We start from the raw sequence: 9,073 nt of genomic DNA, 5'->3' as shown, positions 1-9,073 counted from the left end.
CAGTGAGGTCAGCTGGAGAACAGTGAGGTCAGCTGGAGAACAGTGAGGTCAGCGGAGAACAGTGAGGTCAGCGGAGAACAGTGAGGTCAGCTGGAGAACAGTGAGGTCAGCTGGAGAACAGTGAGGTCAGCGGAGAACAGTGAGGTCAGCTGGAGAACAGTGAGGTCAGCGGAGAACAGTGAGGTCAGCGGAGAACAGTGAGGTCAGCGGAGAACAGTGAGGTCAGCTGGAGAACAGTGAGGTCAGCTGAAGAACAGTGAGGTCAGCTGGAGAACAGTGAGGTCAGCTGGAGAACAGTGAGGTCAGCGGAGAACAGTGAGGTCAGCTGAAGAACAGTGAGGTCAGCTGGAGAACAGTGAGGTCAGCTGGAGAACAGTGAGGTCAGCTGGAGAACAGTGAGGTCAGCTGGAGAACAGTGAGGTCAGCGGAGAACAGTGAGGTCAGCTGGAGAACAGTGAGGTCAGCGGAGAACAGTGAGGTCAGCTGGAGAACAGTGAGGTCAGCGGAGAACAGTGAGGTCAGCTGGAGAACAGTGAGGTCAGCGGAGAACAGTGAGGTCAGCTGGAGAACAGTGAGGTCAGCTGGAGAACAGTGAGGTCAGCGGAGAACAGTGAGGTCAGCTGGAGAACAGTGAGGTCAGCGGAGAACAGTGAGGTCAGCGGAGAACAGTGAGGTCAGCTGGAGAACAGTGAGGTCAGCTGGAGAACAGTGAGGTCAGCTGGAGAACAGTGAGGTCAGCTGAAGAACAGTGAGGTCAGCTGGAGAACAGTGAGGTCAGCTGGAGAACAGTGAGGTCAGCTGGAGAACAGTTGTTGTGAGGTCAGCTGGAGAACAGTGAGGTCAGCTGGAGAACAGTGAGGTCAGCTGGAGAACAGTTGTTGTGAGGTCAGCTGGAGAACAGTGAGGTCAGCTGGAGAACAGTGAGGTCAGCTGGAGAACAGTGAGGTCAGCGGAGAACAGTGAGGTCAGCTGGAGAACAGTGAGGTCAGCTGGAGAACAGTGAGGTCAGCTGGAGAACAGTGAGGTCAGCTGGAGAACAGTTGTTGTGAGGTCAGCTGGAGAACAGTGAGGTCAGCTGGAGAACAGTGAGGTCAGCTGGAGAACAGTGAGGTCAGCGGAGAACAGTGAGGTCAGCTGGAGAACAGTGAGGTCAGCTGGAGAACAGTGAGGTCAGCTGGAGAACAGTGAGGTCAGCGGAGAACAGTGAGGTCAGCGGAGAACAGTGAGGTCAGCGGAGAACAGTGAGGTCAGCTGGAGAACAGTGAGGTCAGCTGGAGAACAGTGAGGTCAGCGGAGAACAGTGAGGTCAGCGGAGAACAGTGAGGTCAGCTGGAGAACAGTGAGGTCAGCTGGAGAACAGTGAGGTCAGCGGAGAACAGTGAGGTCAGCGGAGAACAGTGAGGTCAGCTGGAGAACAGTGAGGTCAGCTGGAGAACAGTGAGGTCAGCTGGAGAACAGTGAGGTCAGCGGAGAACAGTGAGGTCAGCGGAGAACAGTGAGGTCAGCTGGAGAACAGTGAGGTCAGCTGGAGAACAGTGAGGTCAGCTGGAGAACAGTGAGGTCAGCTGGAGAACAGTGAGGTCAGCGGAGAACAGTGAGGTCAGCGGAGAACAGTGAGGTCAGCGGAGAACAGTGAGGTCAGCTGGAGAACAGTGAGGTCAGCTGGAGAACAGTGAGGTCAGCGGAGAACAGTGAGGTCAGCTGGAGAACAGTGAGGTCAGCGGAGAACAGTGAGGTCAGCTGGAGAACAGTGAGGTCAGCTGGAGAACAGTGAGGTCAGCGGAGAACAGTGAGGTCAGCGGAGAACAGTGAGGTCAGCTGGAGAACAGTGAGGTCAGCTGGAGAACAGTGAGGTCAGCTGGAGAACAGTGAGGTCAGCGGAGAACAGTGAGGTCAGCTGGAGAACAGTGAGGTCAGCTGGAGAACAGTGAGGTCAGCGGAGAACAGTGAGGTCAGCTGGAGAACAGTGAGGTCAGCGGAGAACAGTGAGCTCAGCTGGAGAACAGTGAGGTCAGCTGGAGAACAGTGAGGTCAGCTGGAGAACAGTGAGGTCAGCTGGAGAACAGTGAGGTCAGCTGGAGAACAGTGAGGTCAGCGGAGAACAGTGAGGTCAGCTGGAGAACAGTGAAGTCAGCTGGAGAACAGTGAGGTCAGCGGAGAACAGTGAGGTCAGCTGGAGAACAGTGAGGTCAGCTGAAGAACAGTGAGGTCAGCTGGAGAACAGTGAGGTCAGCTGGAGAACAGTGAGGTCAGCTGGAGAACAGTGAGGTCAGCTGAAGAACAGTGAGGTCAGCTGGAGAACAGTGAGGTCAGCTGGAGAACAGTGAGGTCAGCGGAGAACAGTGAGGTCAGCGGAGAACAGTGAGGTCAGCGGAGAACAGTGAGGTCAGCGGAGAACAGTGAGGTCAGCTGGAGAACAGTGAGGTCAGCGGAGAACAGTGAGGTCAGCGGAGAACAGTGAGGTCAGCTGGAGAACAGTGAGGTCAGCTGGAGAACAGTGAGGTCAGCGTGAGGTCAGCTGGAGAACAGTGACGTCAGCTGGAGAACAGTGAGGTCAGCGGAGAACAGTGAGGTCAGCGGAGAACAGTGAGGTCAGCGGAGAACAGTGAGGTCAGCGGAGAACAGTGAGGTCAGCGGAGAACAGTGAGGTCAGCTGGAGAACAGTGAGGTCAGCTGGAGAACAGTGAGGTCAGCGGAGAACAGTGAGGTCAGCTGGAGAACAGTGAGGTCAGCTGGAGAACAGTGAGGTCAGCGGAGAACAGTGAGGTCAGCTGGAGAACAGTGAGGTCAGCTGGAGAACAGTGAGGTCAGCTGGAGAACAGTGAGGTCAGCTGGAGAACAGTGAGGTCAGCGGAGAACAGTGAGGTCAGCTGGAGAACAGTGAGGTCAGCTGGAGAACAGTGAGGTCAGCTGGAGAACAGTGAGGTCAGCGGAGAACAGTGAGGTCAGCTGGAGAACAGTGAGGTCAGCTGGAGAACAGTGAGGTCAGCTGGAGAACAGTGAGGTCAGCGGAGAACAGTGAGGTCAGCGGAGAACAGTGAGGTCAGCTGGAGAACAGTGAGGTCAGCTGGAGAACAGTGACGTCAGCTGGAGAACAGTGAGGTCAGCGGAGAACAGTGAGGTCAGCGGAGAACAGTGAGGTCAGCGGAGAACAGTGAGGTCAGCGGAGAACAGTGAGGTCAGCTGGAGAACAGTGAGGTCAGCGGAGAACAGTGAGGTCAGCTGGAGAACAGTGAGGTCAGCTGGAGAACAGTGAGGTCAGCTGGAGAACAGTGAGGTCAGCGGAGAACAGTGAGGTCAGCTGGAGAACAGTGAGGTCAGCGGAGAACAGTGAGGTCAGCTGGAGAACAGTGAGGTCAGCTGGAGAACAGTGAGGTCAGCGGAGAACAGTGAGGTCAGCGGAGAACAGTGAGGTCAGCTGGAGAACAGTGAGGTCAGCTGGAGAACAGTGAGGTCAGCGGAGAACAGTGAGGTCAGCGGAGAACAGTGAGGTCAGCTGGAGAACAGTGAGGTCAGCTGGAGAACAGTGAGGTCAGCGGAGAACAGTGAGGTCAGCTGGAGAACAGTGAGGTCAGCGGAGAACAGTGAGGTCAGCTGGAGAACAGTGAGGTCAGCTGGAGAACAGTGAGGTCAGCGGAGAACAGTGAGGTCAGCGGAGAACAGTGAGGTCAGCTGGAGAACAGTGAGGTCAGCGGAGAACAGTGAGGTCAGCTGGAGAACAGTGAGGTCAGCTGGAGAACAGTGAGGTCAGCTAGAAGCTCTTCTCCCTGATGGCGGAGCGACTGCGCAGACTCACCCTGAGCTCAACGACGGAGATGTGACGTGAGCGACCCGTCTGTCCTCTAGTAGCTGTGCCGAGAGAAATCTGAATCATTCCCTCCCGAATCCCTCAGAGACGGAGAGTGTGAGTAGGAGCTGTCCATGAGCTGGAGACACTCTTGCTAAGTATTCTGATTAATTACTTTGTCATTTTGCCTCCGCGTCCCCCCGATCGCCCGCGAGCTCCTCCTCCTGGCCATACGGTAATCTCTCTACTGTGCGACAGAGAGTCGCGTGGTTATGACGCAATCGTTAGCCTATTTTTACAAAAACTGCTTCTACGGGGCCATCATAACGGAAGCTACAAGGTAATGGAGCCTTTTATACATTTTCGTGTTTCTTTAGAAATAAATAATGGACAAATGGAGTCTTTAAACGCCTCAGATGTAAAGTTATTCGCTGTCAAAGTGACGCCAAAATGAATGGGAGTCAGTGGAATGCTAACAGCAGGGGATGGTCCGCTAGCCAATGGTGGCGCCCGGAGAAGCTTCAGTGTTTTCCGAAACACTGCCCCCTGGTGTTATCGCCGTGGTCGTTCAGCCGCGCTGGCTAATGACGTCACGCACGTGGAGGAGGAGCCTAATAACTTATTGTAATGAAGCTGTTTGAGATTGAAGTAACGGTAGATGTTTTTATATAAATTACAGACATGGCATCTGAGGACTGTTTCTCATTGTTCTCAGTTATTTTGCTTTATTTACAGACTCAATCTTTAAATCTCTTGACAAACTAAAAGACGTAAATGACAGTTGTGTGCAACGTTATTCTAAATAAAGACACGGGTTGTTGTTCTGAATGTCAGCTTGTTTATTCTGCTCAAGATACCGATTTATTGAGTCCATGTCATGCAAACTAGAAACTCTCCTTAAACCACAGATCGACGCTGTTAGCGAGTGTTCGCTGGTTTCGTTAAACACCGATCGTTGAACTGCTGATAGCGACGGAGCTTGCGATGCTTTCGGGAAACGCCCCCGTGAGGAGGATAGAGATGGATCGTCCACTCGCACTACAGCCCATAATTCCCCTGAAAACTACAGCTAATCAGAGGGTTCACACTGTGTTGCGAATCATTTTCCTCTGCGATATCCGTGTGTTCTTCTCAGCGTAACGAGGATCTAATGACGGCCTGATTCATGCAGACAGAGATGTGTGTCTGTAAGTCACTGTGTTTAAGCTGTTTTTCATGCTTTATAATATTCAAAAGCATCATTTTACTTTACAAACACAAAACATTATATAAATGACATCCGCTCAGACGCGAGGCGTAAAGCATTGATGCTTTTTATGATGCATTCTCTGGGAATCGACCCGTGTCCATGGTGTTGCGAGCTTGAGGAACGGCAGTGTGTTGCAGACAGACTCTTCACTATATTGCCAAAAGTTTTGCGACATCTGGCTTTACATGCATGAACTTTAATGACATCCCATTCCTGATCCGGAGGGTTTAATATGGAATTTCACTGGAACTAAGAGGCCGAGCCCCACCAAACAACCCCACACCATCACCCCCCCTCCACCAAACAACCCCACACCATCACCCCCCCGCCAAACAACCCCACACCATCACCCCCCCTCTACCAAACAACCCCACACCATCACCCCCCGCCAAACAACCCCACACCATCACCCCCCCTCTACCAAACAACCCCACACCATCACCCCCCCGCCAAACAACCCGCACCATCACCCCCCCTCCACCAAACAACCCCACACCATCACCCCCCCGCCAAACAACCCCACCCATCACCCCCCCGCCAAACAACCCCACACCATCACACCCCTCCACCAAACAACCCCACACCATCACCCCCCGCCAAACAACCCCACACCATCAACCCCCCTCCACCAAACAAGCCCACACCATCATCCCCCCTCCATCAAACAACCCCACACCATCACCCCCCGCCAAACAACCCCACACCATCACACCCCTCCACCAAACAACCCCACACCATCACACCCCTCCACCAAACAACCCCACACCATCACCCCCCTGCACCAAACATCCCCACACCATCACCCTCCCCTCCACCAAACATCCCCACACCATCACCCCCCCTCCAAACAACCCCACACCATCACACCCCTCCACCAAACAACCCCACACCATCACCCCCCCTCCACCAAACATCCCCACACCATCACCCTCCCCTCCACCAAACATCCCCACACCATCACCCCCCCTCCAAACAACCCCACACCATCACCCCCCCTCCACCAAACATCACCCCCCACCAAACAACCCCACACCATCACCCCCCTCCACCAAACATCCCCACACCATCACCCCCCCTCCACCAAACATCACCCCCCACCAAACAACCCCACACCATCACCCCCCGCCAAACAACCTCGCATTATCACCCCCCCTCCATCAAACAACCCCACACCATCACCCCCCCTCCATCAAACAACCCCACACCATCACCCCCCCTCCACCAAAAATGCGGTCAGGCAAGTACTGTTGTCCAGGCAACCGCCAAACCCAGACTCGTCCATCGAATTGCCAGACAGAGAAGCCTGATTGTAAATTGAAATGTGTGTAGAAGCGTCTGTATGCCTGCTTTTGGCAATATAGTGTGTGTGTTGTGTGCGGTACGTGAGCTTCTAATCTGATGCACTAAATCCTGGTGTGCTGTAAACAAACTTGCCGTAAGCTGCTTGTAAGCGGCAGACACAGTAAAGCCGGTGTAAACTCATCGTGTCAGTGACTCTAACTCTGACTGACCGCTGATGGAGGAACCAGTACCAGTGTGTGTGTGTGTGTGTGTGTGTGTGTGTGAGTCCAGAAGTTTCCCATCCGTTCAGGAATCACACAGTCGTGTTTATTTTGGCTTGTTTTTATCTGAAGCGTGTTCCTGCTCCAGAATGTTTATGGGATTGTGGCGTCGGAAGAGTTTGGATGCGTCTCTCTTCACTCTCTCTCTTCCTCTCAGTTTTTCTCTCTCAAGAAAAAGTCTTTCATTTGTTTTTGAACTGTTTTAGGCTAAAGCCATTATTTATCAATTTAGAGGAGTGGTGTCAAACCCTGGGGGACGTTTTTATGCCTATGTTTTTTTTATTTATGGGCCTAAATACAGCAGGAAACAAAAATAAGTTCATGTTTTATAAAGACATTTATTTGGGCAAGCTAAAATGGCAATTTGGTTGTCACTAAAAGGAAAACTGAATGATGGTGGAACAACTGATGCGTTTGCAGTGTTAAAGGGGTTAATAAAATCTCGCTGTTACATGTTGGTTAATGACTTGGATGTTTTCAGATGTAAATGTATTTGCGATGTTGACTCTGATGGCTGTCTTCAAATTTATGCATGAGTGAAGTTTTATTGTAAAACCTTTATATATATATTTTTTTTTATTTAGTTTGCGTTTCTAAGATGTTATTTCATGTCTTGAGACTCTGTTTTTTAAATCTGCTGCGCTCCTTCTAGCTGCTTTTTTTAAAAGCTTTTTACTAAAAATGTTATATCTTTAACATTATATCTATAATAATAATATTATCTCTCTCTCTCTCTCTCTCTCTCTCTCTCTCTCTCTCTCTCTCTCTCCTGTGCTTGTTGTTCCAGCAGGCCATTTATTTCAAGGACAAAACATCTGCGCTCAGAGCAAATCTTGCGAGCGAAAGCTTCTTCAGGCGTGCAGTGACGTCTCATTCACTCAGTGACATTAAAGTCGACATAAAACAGAAGTTTCTCCTCTATTGTGCCGTATATCCGAGTGAAACGTTTCTGGAACAAGAACAAATGTGGGCGGGGCTTGATTGTGTCCGTGGGGAGATTGGATGATTGGATGGTTGTGGTTTGCTATTGGCTGATCTCATGTGAGTGACAGGTTAAAGCCCCGCCCTCGTCATCAGAGAAGAGAAGAGATGCTGCAAGAGGAACTTATTCTGATTCAAGATTATTAGCACAATAATGATGATGTGCACCTATAAATCATTTAGAATAAACACTGCAATGTTACATAAATAAAACAAGATTTGTTCATTTTGATTTGATGGTGACTTAAAGAGTTCACACTCACAGATCTTGTGATTTATCAGTCTTTCACTGATTTAAAGCCACAAACGGCATCCGTGTCCTTCAGAGAACATCTATAGATCTTTGGCTTGTTTTATTGACACTGAAGTGAAACAAGAGCAGTTTCTTCTCGCTGAGCTTTGACTTTCTCTTCTTTTATTGATTGTTTTGTGTCCAGCTTTTTCTTCTGTCTGTTTTCTGTTAACAGAAATCTCCTGACTAAGAGTTTTTAGCACAGAAACACTGTTTACTTTCTCCTCTTTCACACTCGTTACATGTTTTACTCTTCTCTTGAGTTGAGCAGTAACAGTGTTGAGGAACAGACGATGATCTCTCTCGATCACGCGTGTGCTGATGTTCATCTGTCTGACGACTTCAGAAACTGACCAATGGACCAATTGTTTCGACTTGTTTGACGTTAGTTTTCTGAAAGTTACAGGATATTTTCATGCTACAACCAACAGTCAAATTTAAAGGTGACTTATTATGCCCCATTTCACCAGATGTAATATAAATCTCTGGTGTCTCCAGAATGTGTCTGTGAAATTTCAGCTCAAAATACCAGATCATTTATTATAGCTTGTCAAATTTGCCCCTTTTTGGGTGTGAACAAAAACGCACCGTTTTTGTGTGTGTCCCTTTAAATGCAAATGAGCTTTAGCTCCGCCTCCGTTCAGAAGAGGGCGGAGTCTTTACACGCTTCAGAAACTCCGGCAATAACAGAACAGGCCGATCTCCCTCATCCAGAATCCCAGAATAACCAGTAGCGAGTGCAGCCTTACGGAGAGACTCAGGAAGAGCTTCTGAATGTTAGTGGAGACATTTCTGTAGTTGTTGTGGAGTTACACTGATTCATCTCATCATCATGTTGAACTTCTCCACAAGTGTCCACAGTTCCTGAGGTGTTTATAAGACAGCGGTGACATGTTCTGGTCAACAGTGTTCAGTGCTCGTCTGTGCTCAACCACAGAACAGCTTCAGGCTCTGCTGGATCTTCATCATTGCGTTAGAACTGGTCTCTGTTGGCGCGTGTGGAACCAAATGTCGGCTGGTGTGTGTAAACGTGCAGATTAAGGGCCGGTGATATTATAATAAGATCCTCTTCATACGTCAGAAGGAGAGAGAAATCTGATCGGCTTATTTTCTGACATGCTTGCAGAGAAAGGCTTGCAGACACGAGTGTGTTTCTGCTCTTCTCTTGTGTTCGACTCTTTCAGGACCGGCTCGGATCCGCT

General features: G+C 50.1%; 1 protein-coding gene across 2 annotated transcripts in view; it reads left to right on the top strand.

Moving 5' to 3' along the window:
- Positions 1 to 9,073, top strand: part of LOC308686491 (phosphofurin acidic cluster sorting protein 2-like) — a 35,192-nt gene that overhangs the window by 6,003 nt on the left and 20,116 nt on the right. Inside the window, exon 2 of one of the 2 annotated variants that reach the window (XR_014029607.1) lies at positions 7,386 to 7,527. The exons of the other annotated variant lie outside the window; for it this stretch is intronic. The gene's annotated coding sequence lies outside the window, so the exon portion shown is untranslated. Of the gene's footprint in view, positions 1 to 7,385; positions 7,528 to 9,073 lie in introns of those variants that run through there. 2 annotated transcript variants of the gene reach the window in all.

This window comes from Scardinius erythrophthalmus, assembly GCF_964197995.2.
Source record: "Scardinius erythrophthalmus genome assembly, contig: HAP1_SCAFFOLD_321, whole genome shotgun sequence".
Lineage (NCBI taxonomy): Eukaryota > Metazoa > Chordata > Actinopteri > Cypriniformes > Leuciscidae > Scardinius > Scardinius erythrophthalmus.
The sequence above is the reverse complement of the archived record's forward strand: the minus strand, read 5'-3'. Positions and strand labels throughout refer to the sequence as shown.